General features: G+C 31.1%; 1 protein-coding gene across 2 annotated transcripts in view; it reads left to right on the plus strand.

The window, feature by feature from the left end:
- The first annotated feature begins 8,444 nt into the window (after positions 1 to 8,444).
- Positions 8,445 to 18,637, plus strand: part of LOC142332000 (transmembrane protein 53-like) — an 87,064-nt gene continuing 76,871 nt past the window's right edge. For both annotated transcript variants that reach the window (XM_075378054.1, XM_075378055.1), the window contains exon 1: positions 8,445 to 8,604. The gene's annotated coding sequence lies outside the window, so the exon portion shown is untranslated. The remainder of the gene's footprint in view (positions 8,605 to 18,637) is intronic.

An 18,637-nucleotide genomic window follows, 5' to 3' on the forward strand; every position in this document is an offset into this window, starting at 1 on the left:
TTGAGATCACATTTTTAGTATATATTCACAAGAAAAAAATAAATTTAATAATACTTGTAGATAAAAAAAATTCTATTCTATTCTATAAGATGTAGGATCATTTCAAATAAATGTTTTATTCGTTGAAAATAAGACTAGATATTCGTTTCTAGTTGTAACTTCCAAACAATTGTGCCAACAAATTTTTTCTAGACAGATTGTTTTACTGATGTTAGTTGTACTAACTAACATGTTTTGACCTCAATTTTGTTTTTTTACAAAGTATAAGAAAAAAGTAAAATAATTCTAGTAATATAATAAAAAATCAAATATGTGAGAAAAATGTATTATATTTTACAATAGGGAAGATTGATTTGAAGTTTCAAATATCAATGAAACTTCCTAATAATGTAAACGATTTTAAATCGTTTCAGTTTTGAAAAAAAAAATGTGTTTAAAAGTTAAAACTAAACAAATTTTTACTCAATAATACTGTTCAATAGATGAAATTCTTCTAAGTGAAAGTTTGATAATATTATTCATAGTAATATAGACTCCCATAGTGGTACAATTGTACCTCTGTCTTTCATCTGGAAAGTTCTGGATTTGATTACCAGTCAGACATTTATCATACCCTATAAAATTCATCTATCGTAAAGTAACTGTAATCTGACAAAAAGCCTGTTGCTTTGAGAATAAATAAAATTAATGTGTGATAAGATAATTTTTTAAGTTTTATTGTTTTTAACGCTTTCTATTCTGAAATGAGTGAAGTACTATAAAAAAAAAGTATTAGCAACAAGAGTCATACTTCATATAACTTAATGAAAATTTAACTTGAAAATAGAGTGAAATTTATTCTTTTTCCTTAATTGATAAATAGCTGTTTATGTATTCATTTTAATTTTTTTTTCTTCCAGTTATTTGACTGATTTGATGCAGCTCTCCAAGATTCCCTATCTGGTGTCAGCCGTTTCATTTCCGTATACCCCCTACATCCGACATCCCTAAAGATTTGTTTTACGTATTCCAAACATTGCCTGCTTGCACAATTTTTCCCATCTACCTGTCCCTCCAATATCAAAGCAACTATTCCAGGATGTCTTAATATGTGGCCTATAAGTCTTTTCTCTTCTTTTAACTATATTTTTCCAAATGCATCTTTCTTCATCAATTTGCCGCAACACCTCTTCATTTGTCACTTTATCCACCCATCTGAATTTAAACATTCTCTTAAAGCACCGCACTTCAAAAGCTTCTAATCTTTTCTTTCAGGTACTATGATCATCCAAGTTTCACTTCCATATAAAGCTGTACTCCAAACATATACTTTCAAAAATGTTTTCCTGACGTTTAAATTAATTTTTAATGTAAGCAAATTATATTTCTGACAAAGCTCGTTTTGCTTTTGCTATTCAGCATTTTATATTGCTCCTGCTTTATTCATTTTTAGTAATTCTACTTCCCAATTAACAGAATTCTTCTACCTCCATAAACTATTCTCTTTCTATTTTTATACTCAGTGGTTCATCTACATTTTTTCTACTAGATTTCATTGCTTTCATTTTGTTCTTGTTTATTTCCATGCTGTAGCTTTTGCGTAGGACTTCATCTATGCCATTCATTGTTTCTTGTAAATCTTTTTTACTCTCAGCTAGAATTACTACTTCATTAGCAAATCATATCATGTTTATCTTTTCATCTTGCACTATTACTCCGGTGCAATTAGAAGTCTAATTTTAATTATATTCAGCTAATTAAAATTGGAAGTCTAATTTTAATTAGACTCAGCTAATTAAAACTGGAAGTCTAATTTTAATTAGCAGAGTCAACCTCTTATATAAATAAATCTCTAATTTATGTACTACGCATTAATAAATAATTTTTTTTGCAATCTACCTTTTGTCTCTGCAAAGCATCGTTGTAACTATCATCCAGTGTTTTTCTTCCTTCCATTTCTGTTCTTAAATTTTAAGATAATTCTTTTGAACAGAAAAAAAATTCAAAATTTTTATCTGGTTCTCTTCAAACTTTTTTAAAATAAAGAAAAAAATTACTTAAAATTCATAAAATAATTCTTTTTAGTCGGCCAACAGTTAATAATTGTAGATAAAAAAAAAATTAATGATACATATTCACGAGTAACTTATCCCCAAGAGACAAGTGGATTTAACACAGATTAAAAAAAAAAACAAATTTTAATAAGTAATAATAAATACGTATCTAACCAACAGATAAAGCATTATTGTTATAATTAAAGAAAAAAATTTAATACACAGAATGTATGTTTTTATACTTAATGCAGTGATGGGTTGTTAGTCAGAGCATATATTTTGAAGTAAACCTCCGTAAAATTTTGATTACAAAATTAAATAGTATTTTGTAACAATCTAATAGATTTTTACCGTAATTCTCAAAATACTATTATAAACCACTTCACTAGATATGATATTTAAAAATTTTATTTTTGATACTTTGAAAAATATATTTAAAAAAATTTTAAAAACATTGTTTTACACATAATTTAGAATCTAAAAATAAACCTATTATTTACCAAATTATTTATGTTTTACAATCAATTAAGACTTTAATATTATTAAGGAAAAGGTGAAACATTAGATTTATTTCAGAGACTGTTCTCAAGGAAATTTAAACAAAATTCAATCAGCGTCTCAGTCAAAAACAGCTGAGTGCTGCAGTCTGTTCTTTCTTGACCTTATAAATGACCTTCCAAAAAAAATCCCTTTTCTAAAATAATCATATTTGTAGATGATTTATCAGCAACTCTGAGTAAAAAGATCAAAGTAGAAGTTGTAGAATAAACCATTCAACTGATAACAAAATGGTTTAGTTTTACTGACTCGGGCTATACTCAGCAGAAACTATAACTAATTGAATGGTTTCAGACGTGGAGGGTAATCCTAAAACTGTTAACTGTAAAAAATTTCTTGGAGTTGTCTTTGATGAAAACTTTGTCCAATCATATTCAGTAAATAACAGCTATCCTTGGGAAGGACAAGAGATTGTCGTACGATGTTCTTCTAGACTGTTGGCAGTCCCTGTAGGAGACAATCGACAAGGAAAGATGACATACAGGTTGATAAAGTGCGGGTCAGCAGAGGATTTAGTGAGGTCAATTATTAGTTCCTTGTTCCTCGGGCCATGGTTGCTTCAGGTTGGAGCAATGACAACCTATGTCTTTATTGTAGTGTGTTAGACATCAAGCACATGCTCTTTCTTCTGTTGAAATAATTGGAAGACAAAAGGGAACATGTGTGGCAGTGATAAGATTGGTTGACACAGATAGCATAGTCAGCGTTATGCTGTCAGGTGTGGAAAAGTGGCTTGTGGTCTCTGAGATGGTGAAGAACATTATCGGGGGAAAGGAGGCAGATGAGTAGGATAAGTGGACAGTCTGCGGGAGTAGGGCGTTCATCTGCACCATCGGATCGTAGATGTACGTCATCTGTTGATGACTGTGGGACTCCACTGAATTCCTTATAATCCCTTTCCACAAGAACAGTGCACCAATATCTGCTGGAGACTGTATTACACTTATGGTGGGTCTGATCATCTGTGTGTTGCTGCGAAGGGGTTTTATTCAGCAAGAGCCAGACACTGCCACCTGCGCAGACAAGTGGAGACCGGGAGAGATTTCCCATCTTCCGATAGAAAAAAAAATAACAGCTGCCTGAGAAAAGAATAATTGTTGTTTTTATACTTTCACAGTCTGTATTGAAACAGTTAGAAATTTAATTTATGTGTATTTATTAACATATCAGTTAGGGAGTAATATTTTGATGATGTTTTACTAATGCTAAAATTATATTCTGCCAAGAAAATTTAATTTTGTGGGCGATGTTCCGTAAAGTTACACAAATATTGTTTTAAAAATAATCATTTTCTAGCCCTTCCGTGCATTTATATATTTTCAATTAATCCTACTGGAAATAACTGGTTCTAAAAATGTTAAACAGTTACCTTCTGACTTCGATGGATTGGGCAAAATAAACATGATGTGACATTTGATATCATATTACTGGAACTCGATTAATAAATTAAAATCTCTTTTATTATGCTCTAAACTCATGGTTCTTCTTATTGTTAAAAAATAGTCCATTCTTATTCAATTCATCTTTGTATTTACAATCAGTTACTTCGTAGTTCAGATGGGTTACCTTAAATTTGCAAATTTACTGGGTTGGTCTAGTGGTAAACTTGTCATTGCAAATCAGCTGATTTTGAAGTCAAGAGTTCTAAGGTTCAAATCCTAGTAAAGGCAGTTACTTTTATACAAATTTGAATCCAAGATCATGAATTCTAGTGTTCTTTGGTGTAGGGATTCAATTAATCACACATCTCAAGAATGATCGACCTGAGACTTAACAAGACTACACTTCATTTATATTCATACATATCAATCCCCATTCATCTTCTGAAGTAATACCTTATGGTGGTTCTGGAGGCTAAACAAAAATGAAAACTAAAATTTTCAAAAACCCTGATACACTAGATTTTCCAATTCTAGCTATGCTGCTGCAACAGCAAAAAATACTGATTGAAATAATTTATAGATGAATATAACATAATGTGAAAAAGATACCACATTAAAAGGTTCATAGTTCAAGAGTGATTTGAATTCAAATAGTTTGTGAGTCCAAGAGATCTTTTAATTCTCAAATTTTCTTGAAAGACATGCAAATTAAAACAAACATACCTACAAATTATTTGTAGATCTTGAAGATACATGTAATAGTTTGAAATGAGGTAAAATTTTAAACAAAGAAACAATTTAAAATTACAGATTTTTTTTAGACAAACCAAACCAAATTGAATAAACTAGCCATCTTCAGTGACTAGTGCTAGTTTTGTTTTCATGTCGGTGTCTGATTTTGTTACTGTTTGTGGTATATTTTTTAATTAGGCAAACATATATTCTGAATGTAATCAAAAAGGGTGTGGGGATTTAAATGGTGCAGATGTTTGTTCATTAAATTTATTATTATTGCTCATGTTTACATAGTTCAAGTTTGTTTGTTGACGTCATCCTTTTTTGTTTATTTACAGAATATTAAGATTGACAATGATGGTGAATTTGTGATTTTTGTTTTTAAATCCCTGTTACTGTTTTGCTTCTAAGCACTTAATAAATGCGAAGCTTATCATTATTATTAAATATTAATTTGTTTATGTATACTCCTATCTGAAGTATAATATCCATCTCTTGGGGCTTTCTCAAAAAGTCAAAACGAGTTTTCAAGTTAGAAAAATGAGCTACAGAAGTACATTTAACACCTTGAAAGTATGAATTATGTAGGACGATATTTCAAAACATAACAATTTTTAATTATCCTTGTGTTTATATTTGTTGATGTGCAATCTTTGCTAATAAGAATAATAACTTATTCTTAAAAAAATAAAAATATTCACCTCTATCAAACCACACAACAGAAATTTTTTCATCATGTAACTCGGAAAAATACTTTGGCTTATGAAAAAGGGCCTTATTTTTATGTTTCCAGTGACATTTTTAATAAATTACCGAACTGTTTAAAAATTCTTCCCGCCAATCTATTTAAAATAGATTTATAGATTACATTTAAAGACTTTACTTTATAAAAAATAATTTCCCTTAATAATTAAAAAAAAAAAAATGTAATAAACTGGATTCTTTGTATTCCTGTAAATGCGTGCATAAATACGTGTTCAAATATTTTTCAGTTCTATTTTCATAATCGTAAATTATTATTTATTTTTATATAGTATCTTAATTTTTTTTATTAATTATATTTCGTGAATTTTAGTACAATAAATTTGTACTAATAATCTTCGTGAGAACGGTACACTTCCGAAAGCTCATGTTTCATCTAAACATCAACCAGTACACGATAATGAGAGGGAAAACATTCTTTAGGTGGTACAGTTTATTCGTTCAACGATCACACGAAGAATTACTACACGACTCAACATACACAAACTACAGTACGGAGGATATTACATGCTCACGGACTGTGTCCTTATCATGTTCAGAAAGTTGCTCGGTGACGGTGTCAGACGACTGCAGTTTTTATCAAAGGATTAACAATTAATTACCTCGTAATTCCGTTCATACTATATTCTGATGAAGCTACCTTTTACCCGTAATGTCATAAACAACACAAGGAATTCATATCGGTAGTCTGAAGAAACTCCACATGCTGTAATGCTGTAATGAAATTTCCAACAATTTTTGGCGAACGTTTACTGCAGCACGATAGAGAATCAATTAATAAGCACCTTAATATTAGAACAACGTGTCACGGGGAGAAATTATCTGGAATATTTAAACAATGAATTTCGTATAGTGCTTCAAAATTTCTCATTGGCGAAACGAATTGAAATGTAACATCAATTTGATAGAGTACCAACACATTTCACGAATGAAGAAAACACAATTCTTAGCAAAATTTACTGGTAAATGGATTGGACGTAGAGAGCCGATAAATTGGCCGTCAGATCACCAAATCTTCCTTTCATAGATTACTGTTTGTGGATGCATGAAATGGGAGTTATACAGAAAAAAGTGGGCCCACGTGATAAGGTGAACACTAGCATTCACAATGTTGTTGCCTTCATTGAGGAACGCGAAGATATCGTTAGGTTGGCAACAGAAAATGTAAGGAGTTGAAAAGTGCATCGATGTTAGCGGTGGAATTTTCGAACATTTATTGTAAAATTATATCTAAAGTATTGTTTATAATAATGAAAGTTTTTTTCATAGACGTTTTAAATAAATTTTCTCAGAATTAAAAATACTTCATTCTAAAAAAACGTGTCTTTCGTCACTGAATTTTTCCGTTTTACTTTGGGTATCATGAAAACTGGACCTGTTTTATTCGATTTTAAGGATTTTAAAAATCATAAGAACCCTCATGTTTACCTCTTATAGCGTCTTAAAAATTTCAGTACGATCTCACTTCACCGGGAGAACTGAAATCTGAGCGAAATTTTTCCTAGCCGTAACTCGAAAACAAGTTTTTCGGAAATATGTTTGTATGAACGTTTTTCCTTTTTTCAAGCTCTAGAATGAGTTTCCAAATTATTCCCTTTTCCTCCTGAATCACTCTGTACGGAGTAGGCGAGAAGTCCTTTTACACTGTAATAAATCCCAACTTAATTGAGCTCTACTTCTGCCAATTTTCACGGCTGAAATCGCTCACTACTGCTAGAAAAGGTGGAAAGGATAAGGCGTGGTTGGGATCGTATGGTGTGTTCTGACGTGGTGGGATGACCCTTAGTCGCAGTCGAGTGTGGAAGGATGACGGATACGAATGTGTTCACTGTCGAAGAGTTTATTTTGTGTGCGAATCTACGAACGTCCACACACCGGTAAAATATTGGAGTACATTATGAATGATTTCTTTATGCATTTTGGGAAATTGTCACCATCACGAAAAACGTTACTAACAAGGGGCTTTTGTAACGGGAAATGTTCTTGATATGCTACGCAGCGAGAAGCCGAGCACTCGAGTTGAGACATGTGCTGCTGTGGAGGCATCTATTCAACGATCACCGATTTCATGGTGATCGATTTCATCTCTGCAAGCCAAAAGTCCTGCAGAGTTAGCCATTCTAAGATACGTTTTATATACATAAATACGTATGCACATATATTATTAACTAGCACTTGGTCTAGTGTACTGTTTCTAAACAAAATTCCAATTTTTCTAACTTTACTTTGTTTAATTCAACTTATCCTACAATATTTTGTTCAGATTTACATTTTCTACAAGTATTATTTAAATTCTTATGTATTTATTACCCATTTAACAAAGTTATTGTACGTCAAATACATAAAAAAAAAACAACAGCGTTTTTTACCCTAATATATTGGTTTTCACCCCAGATTTCTCAAAAACTACTGCAATATGTTTCTGGAATCTATTTTATTCGATTTATCAGGCCTAAGATCTTAAGAAATCACTAATTTTGTTTTCCTAATTAAGTCCTAAAAATTTCAGTCAGACCTTATTTCACCGGGTTAGCTGAAATCCGAGCTTTCAATAATTGTAACTCGCCAACGAAGCATTTTGGGACATGTTTATATGAACTTTTTCTATTATTTTCAGGAGTAGAATAATAGGTTGTGAAAGTCCCGAGAGAACTTCGTGATAAAATTTGTGCGAGTATATAAATTATATATATATATATATATAATTTATATACTATATATATATATAGTATATAAAACAAAAAGCTTAATTAATAGTTGAAATTTCGCGCCTATTCGAATTTCGATCATAAAACGACTTATTTGCAAAATCTATCTGTACATATTGATTTAGTGGTAAAAGCTACGTTAGATTATTTAAACGATTAAAATCTATTTAAATGCGTTGTAATATATTCTTTTTTTATCTAGATAGAGATTAACGAGTTTTTTACGCGCTAATGTTGGTATACATGATTATCAGGTGATCGTAATCAATCGTGCGACACAGCTGACCCTAAGAAAGTGAATTAATATTAATTTACCGACAGTGTAATTATGTGGGGATGTACGTATCGGTTACACTAGCGTTGTCTGGGATATTGAGATTCGGAATTCGTTGTTAAGATTTGTTTGCTATTAATTGAACCTATGAAGTAAGTGGATATTATTGTTTTTATTATTGTCGCGTAGTTATTTTGATTAATTAGGCGTTATTATTACTAGAGATAAAATTTCTTTAATTCATATAATTGCGAATGTTTATCACAATAATATTTATTGTATTTTCCTAATTTATATTTACATTTTCCAAGCAGTAGTCATTAAAGTTTAATTAATAATTTACTGTTGTAATTTAGTAATACCGGTACCTCGGCGTTTATTTAGATAACATTTTTCGGCGTTTTATTTATAACCAATTTTGGATTCACAGAGTTTTATTGTATAATTTCGTGTGGTTAATGGGAGTACGTGTGTTTTTAATTCATATTGGGAGTATCTTGCAGATTTTAAAAACAGGAATACTGTTTAAAAATAAGTATTATAAAATAATTATGTTTAACTTTTCCGCGATTTTTATTTTGCCTTATTGTAATGTATTGCATTGTTTACATTTTCTAAAGTTGCTGTAGCATTTGTTGAAAACTGTAAACTGCGTTGTATATACATAATATTTTATTTATTTATTTTCTTTAAATTTATGTATATATCAATTTTTTACTTTTGTAGTTGTGTTTTGACGCGTGTAAATTTATAACTAGTTTTACTAAGGTACTTGAATTTAGATATTTTTCCTTTTAATTAAGTAACTGAAAAGTTATTTTAGAAAGAGTAGGTGGTTCTTTTTATTTCCTGCACTACTAGTTTTTCCAAAATTTAGATCTAACTATTTGGCCGACTTTCGTTAGTTTTCTGATAATAGTGTTGCATTAGATAAATTGTTGTATTTATATATTGAAACAGTTGTAATGTACTAGCTATGAATTACTTGTTGTAATTTGGTAAAATTGTAATTTTTCTAGCCGGTTGAAATTAGGTAAATTGTAATTTTTACATGTATTTTGTTAGGGGTTTCACTCATAACTTAAGGAAGATATTCTTTTTTTTATTTACGTCTTGCACTACCTCTTGTTTGACTCAAATAATGATGTAGAACTAAACTCTGCCTTGGAACTATTACCTGTTGAAATTAATTTATGTATATACATGAATTTATTTTGAATTTGAACTGGGAAAGTAAGTGTAGATTAAAAACATTATATGGTGGACACAGTGTATTAGGCTATAGGCAAGACATTTGTTTCTTGCTTTCATGTCAACTTGTGCATTTTGCTGTTGTTATATAATAAACAAAATTACAAATTGGCTTAATTTAAAAAATAGACTTCCTTAAACAGGTGGCTTTGTTGAGTTCAGTTATCCAAATCGTACTTTGATTAATCGCCACTTGTTAATTTTGCTTTTAACTGTGTATACCATTATTGTCTTCCATTTGATTAGCATTACTCTAATTTGGGTACTGTTGTAAGGAAGAGGGGTATTCTCCAAATGAAAGGTTAATTGAACATTGCAACATTATCGAGGATTATAATACAGCCTGACCATGAGTTTCACATCCAAAAGTCTTAAATGTTTAAGAAACGGTTTTTGCTATGGCCCAATTTCCTTAAGTTTTGATGATAATAGGATCTTCAAATATAAGAAGATGCTCAACTAACCATTCTTCTGTAGACAAGGTGACCGATATCTTCAAATAACTGAGCAAACATCATTTATATATGAACTAAAGAGTTATACCATCCACCCAGGTCTGGTTAGGTGAACTGAATGTATTTCTTGCCCTGTCTTACTTCCAGAGGTGGACCATCAACATTGATGTAAGACACTCTTTTCAAGGCAACATTGAGTAAACAAAATATCATGTGTTGCTGATTATCAAAAATCATTTTAAATTAATTTAAGTTAATGCAAACTGGAACCAATTTTATCACACCTTGTAGTACCAGCTGAAAAAGAATATTTAAAAAATCTGATCTTTCTCAATTGCAAAGTTGTTAAAAATTTGTTGTAAATTTTGCTTAATTTTATTGTGTTACTTGGTTTTCCAAGAAGCATAACGATTAAAATTTGATGAAGCTTATAAAAGTTCAGTAGTTATAATCATAAATAATTCAATTTAAAAATTTGTAAAAATAAAACATTATATTCTCTTGATTAAGCCTTGAGTTTACGCGATGAATTTTACAAACGAAAAAATTCTCTGTAAAAATCTTATAAATGAGAAGTATAAAATGATTATAATTTGAAATTGTTTGTGTTTTAGAAATTAAAATACAAAAATATGTCAATTGCTTAGTAATGCAGTGCTAAATAATATTGTAAAAATACAACTTATTAAAATTAATAGAAAAAAAGAATTTGTTAATCTTAATATTTTAATGTTACAAACAATAAATGTAAAGTGAAACTTTACAATTTTTATTAAGATGCAGCATACATACACATAGATAGTTCTTTTTAGAGACAATTTTTGCATGTATGTGGATGTTATTGTAAGAATTTTGATAAAATTTCGTTTGAGATAAAATATAATCATCAATATTTATAAAAACAAAGCGTCATGACTGACTGACCGACTCATCAGCACACAGTTCAAACCGCTTTTCATGGGTAGGTGAATTTTGGAGGATTGATTGTGTTTTTAACATATGGACCCATTAGGGAAGGATTCTGGAGAACTGAAAGAGTGAAAAGAGGGGTAAAGTTCTGTATCTCAGGAATTGAAGTTAGTCATAAAAAACTGTTTTTAGACTTTCTTTGTAAAGAAAAAAAAGCACGTGTTTTACCATTTTAAAAAAATCCATTTTGAGGGGTGGCAAAGGAGGTACAGTTTTTCGTGAAAATGTTTTATCGCGTTAATTAAAGATGTATAAACATGAAAACTGGTTTTCTTTGAAAACAAAAAGGTACATGTTTCATAGTTTTTCAAAAATCCAGTTTGAGGAGGGGCAAGGGAGAGAACCAAAATTTTATATTTAAATTTTAAATCTCAACACTATTTAATGAATAACGATTGTATTCTTGGAGATGACTCCATCGCCCAATGTGAACCGGTTACAGCTGAGGAGAGTGTATTTATTCCACGAATACCTCTTATACTTCAGAATATCTTTTTTATTTAAAAATACTTCATTCTTTCCTAAAGCTGTTCATTAAAGGTCTAGCTTGTTGTGAGCTCACCTAACTCTCCGGTTGATCTTCTCGGTCGATTTTTCATTCTATCTCCAATCGAAGGGAAAACTTCTTGTATATTTTACAATGAAACGCTGAAATAAATTTTTTTTAATGTTTTCTACTCCGGTAAAAGAAGAATGAAACATCACTGGTCAACAAAGTATGCAAAATCAACAGGTACAATTATTATAAGTAAACATTATTGAAATAAAATCATTGATAGGAAGTGTTAAAAAAGTATTTATAAAAAGATAAAAGTTTAAAATTAGGTCTGAATGAAAAGTTTTAAGTATTTTAGAGTGTATTTACTCCATTGAGTTGAAACGATCCATATAACTGAATCGCTACAGAAAGCAGTGCATTAATCTGTTACTTTACACATCTGTCTTTCTTGTGATTGTAATGCAGACAAAGCATCTGTGATACAAGAGTCATAATTTAGAATTGTTTTCTGCAAATTGGTTTTGTTTTCTGTAAATGGGTTCGCTGTAAGCCAGTCCCTTAAGTGAACAAAATGAAGTTGTAGGGGGTTCCACGGAGAAAATATTGGCTTGTCATGCTATTGTATTTTTGCATTAGTGAAGAAGGTATCAAGAAACTACTTCATTTCTCATTTTACCTAATAAGCCAGGAATAATAAATGGTATTTTTGTACGTTTAGAGAATTACTCGTGACTCACCTACAATCATTATGAACATTTAACCTTTAACGTAAAAGAAAAACAGTTTCTTAATTAAATTTTATAAAATAATCAGCATCTGTTTCAATTTAACGGGAATATGTGTGTATCTTCCGCAAAAATATGTTATACATTTTGGCTCCAAAAATGAAGTTTCTCTGTTTATTAAAAGGTGCAAGAAGTAAAACGGAAAGGTACGAAAACATCAGTACGACTATTTAGATTTGAAAACGGTCAGTAATATCTATTGAAAATGTCTGAATAAATTATCTTTTTGTGTTTGGAATTACAACTAAGCGGAAAAAGTGATCTCTGATGAATTAGGAACCGTTGATGCCAAACCAGGCTAATGGGTTTTGAGGGCAAAGTAAAAGTAATCGATTTTTGAAATCGCCGATAATAAAACGTTTCTTAAAAAATTTCCTAAGAAATTTATTCTCTGAAATCTTTTTGTAATAGATTATTTGAAAAATAAACATTTATGAATTTTCTATAGCCAGAAAGTATATTCGATTTTAAAGGATTATTTTCTCAGTAAAATCAGTTAAAAAAAATAAATGTCCTGCCTGTAAAAGACATGTTACTTTGGGGTGCTAATTGATTAAGTAAATACACATTTTGACCTTGAATTGAACTAATTTTCCTGGTCGTACTCAGTAGTCTGAGTTCTGATATATTCGTAGAATTTTTTTCATTTTAAAATTATTATTTTTATATATCTTATGTCTTTTATGGAAGGATAAATAGAATGATGACATTAATGCAGGTTAAAGCCCTGATAGATTTATTTATCGTATGTTTGAAAAAATTAACGAATCTAAATCGTATTAAAAATGGTGAAAGCGTACGAGCGAGTCGGTTAAATAGTTTGTGTGAGTGTTTTACGGAAAACAATATATCATTGTTTACAATAAGTCTATTGTTTATATTTCTTTAATTATTTTTTGTCACTGAAATTTGATATATATTTTCTCCCGGTTAATTAAATCGGATTTATGTAATTTTTTTTACACATGTCATTAGTTTCTTTTTACTCTTGTTGCAAGTTTTTGTTTGTCAAATTAAACTTTTTTTTTGTCTTCAGTCATTTGACTGGTTTGATGCAGCTCTCCAAGATTCCCTATCTAGTACTAGTCGTTTCATTTCGGTATACCTCCTACATCCTACATCCCTAACAATTTGTTTTACATATTCCAAACGTGGCCTGCCTACACAATTTTTTCCTTCTACCTGTCCTTCCAATATTAAAGCGACTAGTCCAGGATGCCTTAATATGTGGCCTATAAGTCTGTCCCTTCTTTTAGCTATATTTTTCCAAATGCTTCTTTTTTCATCTATTTGCCGCAACACCTCTTCAAATTAAACATTGAATTTTATTTATAATATTTGATTATAATGAAGGAGGAGTTAGATATGTAATTACCAGATACGCCTAGACCATCAGTCTGTTTTTTGTAAAACTCTCTGATAAGAATTTGAATCGTTGCACTGTCCCGCAGGCAGATTCATAGCTTTGTTGAGATCCATTAAACAAGTCTTATGATTACTGGAAGATGCATGCAGGGGTTCGTAGATAGCATCAGAAGATATCAGACTCTATTTCCATGGTGCTTTCAAAGGAAGAAGAGATGAAGAATAAGTAGAAATTATTGGGTAGAGTTGTACGATGATTTGTCTACATCCTTTTTAGTATTAAAGAAAATACATAAATATGTTTGTTGCTCCAGAATCTTTTTAGTTTTAATTTTATTAAATATGAGTAGATCTGAAAGCCTCTATGTTATTTTATTATTTCTTTGCGGCAAGTTAAAGATTTATGCAATTTTTGCCGTATTTTAATTTACTTTACTTTATTTTGTGATTTAAATTGTTTAAAAATATAAATGAGATTTGAGTGTCACGGATCGCTTCATTTTGTATGATTTTTCCGTTCTTAGTTGTTTTGAAAATAATACTGTTAGACAATTTACAAGAAACATTTTGTGAAAACTAAGTTTTAAAATAATCTATATGTTAACTACATACCAAAACATGTTCTGCATATTGTTCTAAATATCAGTGACAATTAAATTCATTGTCTCTGATATTTATATGATTTCAAATGCTGATTAAAAAGTACTGCCCTCCCTGCAATTGATTTAAAAAAAAAAAATTCTTTTAGATATGCAGGTTTTGATGACACTCAATTTAGTTTTTGATCGGTAAATCAGGTATAATCACGGTTGAAAATATTGTCTGAAGAGTGCCAAAGCGTTTAATAATGAAAAATTTTAAAGAATTTAACATTATTGATCGTTATGAGACTTAATGTTATAAAAGTTGTCGGTCGTGTGTAAAAATCTTACCAAAGGGGAAGGGAGATATAATGAATGGTGTACGGTAGTATCAGTTCTTGGTTCATTATTTCTTTTTTGATCGTTTTCAAGGTCATTTGTAACAACTATATCGGTCGATTAGATTTTATTAAAATTCCTAAGAGTAATAAACACATTTAAGAGATCTCGGCATTATTAATTACATCGAGTATATTTTTTTGATTGTGCAGGAATGAGCGCGTATCAAAGTCATTCTATTTTTAAAATTGAGAAATTTAGCTGTAAATAATTCTCTCTTTCTTTCACATATGGTGTCTTACATTCGGGTCTATCTTGATCAGAAGTTTAAATTTGTCTTAAAAATTAGCAGTAACGTCGGTCGTTACAGAATATCAGAGTCGGGTTTGTAGTAAATTTTGTGATTATAGTCTTGTGATATCGGAATCTATCTGCCTGATAATGCTTAGAATAACATAATGTGGACTGGATTGTGGAAGTCGTTGACAGTTAAGATTAGATGAGTACTGCCCGTTGCTTTTTACTTCCTTGTGCGAAATAAAGGAAGTATTGTGATCACGAAAAATTTCGGTTTTCAGATTTCAACGGAAATATCAATTTTGATCATCCATGAATCCATTTTCACTAGTTTCGGCGTGACGTCTGTACGTACGTTTGTATCTCGAATAACTCAAAAACGATAAGCCGTAGGATTCTGAAATTTTGGATTTAGGACTGTTGTAATAGCTATTTGTGTACCTCCCCTTTTGATTGCAATAGACTGAACCAATAGCGTTCAAAAAAGCCCAAAATCCAAAACAATTTGGACTTTTTCTAAACTGCAGTAATAAGCCCTCATTGAGAGCCTTTCAAGGATATATCATAAGCGGTACTTATTTTAATCGGTTCCAGAGTTATAGCCAAATGGAATTTTAATTAATGAAATATTTGAATCTTACACATCGGTTCCAATCAGACTACGTTTACTTTTTTTTTATATTTTCGCGTTTTACATCCCCTAGACCCCAAAACCATCGTCAGTTCAAAAATTTATATATATATATATATTTTTTTTCACTTTCTTGTGGATACGATAACTGCCGTAATTTTGCGCCAATCAGTTTTAAATTGATAGATAAAATATAACGACCCAAATTCTCGGTCCAGTTTATTAATGGGCAAAGTCGGACCATGGGGGTAGAAATGGGGGGGGGGGGGCTTTTTCGAAAAAAAACAAAATATCACCAACCGTTGACCCAGGGGGTGGAAAAAATAGGGTTTCGAAGACAAAAAATCATACCTCCCTTAATAGGCACAGTATCGAATCGGTTTAAAGTGGTCGGTAATCCTCTAAAAATTACTTAAAACTTTTGTCTGAAACATTTTTTTATATGACTAACCCTTAGGGGAAGGGATGACCAAACTGTTGCTGGGATTGTAAGAAGATGGGGCTTGTATGCTAAACATGTGAAACTTTTTTTCTTAACTTTAAGGTGGAAATCTTTTTTATCCTCTATTTAGCACCGGTGAAAACTGCCTCCGCCTTCCGGCGTTCCGAAAGGGATTTTTTTATTTATTTTTAATTTAAGTATATTGATTTATTAATAAGTAATCTCGGATTGGAAAAAAAAGATTTGGCGTAAATAATAATTCAATAACAATAAAAAAAAGTGGAAAAAAAAATCACAAATTATTAATGAGTAAAATTTTATGTACTCTTCATTTAAAAAAAAAAGTGGTTGTGTAATTACAAGGCGTACAATGAAGTCATGAGGAGTTGACATCAGATTTTTTTTTGTAGTTGAAGTTCTACGAATACAATGTGAATATGTACGATTAAAAGTTTCTATGTATCTTTTAAAACTATCTTCACATACACGCACGCGCGCGCGTCTAAACACAAAGGGTGTTAATAAAGTACGGGAATCTTTAAACCAGAAAACTGAAATTCACCAAGCGCTTCTAAGTTATGATATATTTTTATAAATCGTATTGGACAGAATCAACGACGTATTCTAGGTTTAGGTTAGGTTAGGTGTAGGTAAACCCGCCGGGTTGGTCTAGTGGTGAACGCGTCTTCCCAAATCAGCTGATTTGGAAGTCGAGAGTTCCAGCGTCGAAGTCCTAGTAAAGCCAGTTATTTTTACACGGATTTGAATACTAGATCGTGGATACCGGTGTTCTTTGGTGGTTGGGTTTCAATTAACCGCACATCTCAGGAACGGTCGAACTGAGAATGTACAAGACTACACTTAATTTACACTCATACATATCATCCTCATTCATCCTCTGAAGTATTATTTAAACGGTAGTTACCGGTGGCTAAGCAGGAAAAAGAAAAAGGTTAGCTGTAGGTGTAGGTTAACCCACCGGGTTGGTGTAGTGGTGAATGCGTTTTCACAAATCAGCTGATTTGGAAGTCGAGAGTTCCAACGTTCAAATCATAGTAAAGATTTTTATACGAATTTGAATACTAGATCGTGGATACCGGTGTTCTTTGGTGGTTGGGTTTCAATTAATCACACATCTCAGAAAGGTTCGACCTGAGACTGCACAAGACTACACTCGTACATATCATCCTCATTCGTCTTCTGAAATATTTACCTGGCGGTGATTCCCGGAGACTAAACAGGAAAAAGAAGAAGTTGCAGGTTAGGAGATAACTGCCGGGGAACTGCGGAGTGGCAGTTTTTTATTTCAGCGTGCAATAACAGCGATCTCAGTATTAGTTTTTATTAGTCTTTATAAAGCGGTTAGTAAATCGCATTAGTAATTGCATTTCGGTACTAATAATTTAATACTTTATTAAATTAATTTTATTTTTTAGAATCTTTATTTTTGTACGTTATAAATTATAAACTATATTTTAAGAAACCTTTACGTATGCTATTTCTCCATGTCCTTATGGAACCGAGCATCCGCGACGATTTATGTAAATATTTGAATACGTAATTTTTTCTTTTTCTGCTTTATTGATTTTTCTATATAAAAATTTACTGTTCTTGATTTACTGACGTAATTTACGCCTAAATAGTATTTTGACGGTTATATATATAGAGGTATGTTCAACTCTAGTGTCGTGATGATCGTTCCTAACTTCATCTTCGATTTGTTACTTCTTTTATAAACATTTTTGATAAAATGAAATGTACGTTACGCTAATTTTGATTTGACAGTTCAAGCCACTTTTTTCATGATTTTCCGCAAAGAATACGTTAACGAAAATATTTAGGTTAATAATACAAACGAAAATATTTACATTCGGCTTAAAATCTATTTTAAATTATTTATTACCCGTGATTTTCCTAGGAATTAAAACAAAATCTGTCGAACTGTCATGATAGCACATTACTGTCGTCTGTTATTTATAAGTTAAAAAAAGCTGACAACACAGTTGTAGAACTTTTCCGTCATGCGGTCTTAGCCGTGTTCCGGGAAAGTCCTACATTGTAAGTTGTTTCTGATGCACGGCGTACACGCACGACTTAATTAAAAATATTTATCATTTTGTTTAAATATAATATTTTTTCGTTTACTTGATTCAGTGATTCTAACTAAAGCGCGTACGTGTTTAATTCGCGCAGGTGTGGCGGTACTAGCGGCGACGGTCGGCACTAATTAAACTAATGTAATTGCACAACTAACTACAAATTTCATTTGTACGGTCGGTAGACCGGTGTAGCCGTGAGGTTTAACACACCGGGTTCCGAGTCGACCAGGCGATCTCGTTCGAGACCTAGACAGACCGAGCTACTTTTTTTTGCACTTTAAATATTATTAATGTATTTAATTCTCTCGCTCACCTGCGACGTCACAACATAGCAGATGACTACAACAGCATTTTTTTGGTTGGGGGTACGATTTTGGAAAAATCTTTTTTTGCTGATATTGCTATTTTTTAATCGTTAACAAATGCGTCTAAGAAAAATGTTTGGTTTAAAATCAGACACTCTGCGCTGCCT

The sequence above is a fragment of the Lycorma delicatula genome, chromosome 11 (genome assembly GCF_047948215.1).
Source record: "Lycorma delicatula isolate Av1 chromosome 11, ASM4794821v1, whole genome shotgun sequence".
In the NCBI taxonomy this organism is placed as follows: domain Eukaryota; kingdom Metazoa; phylum Arthropoda; class Insecta; order Hemiptera; family Fulgoridae; genus Lycorma; species Lycorma delicatula.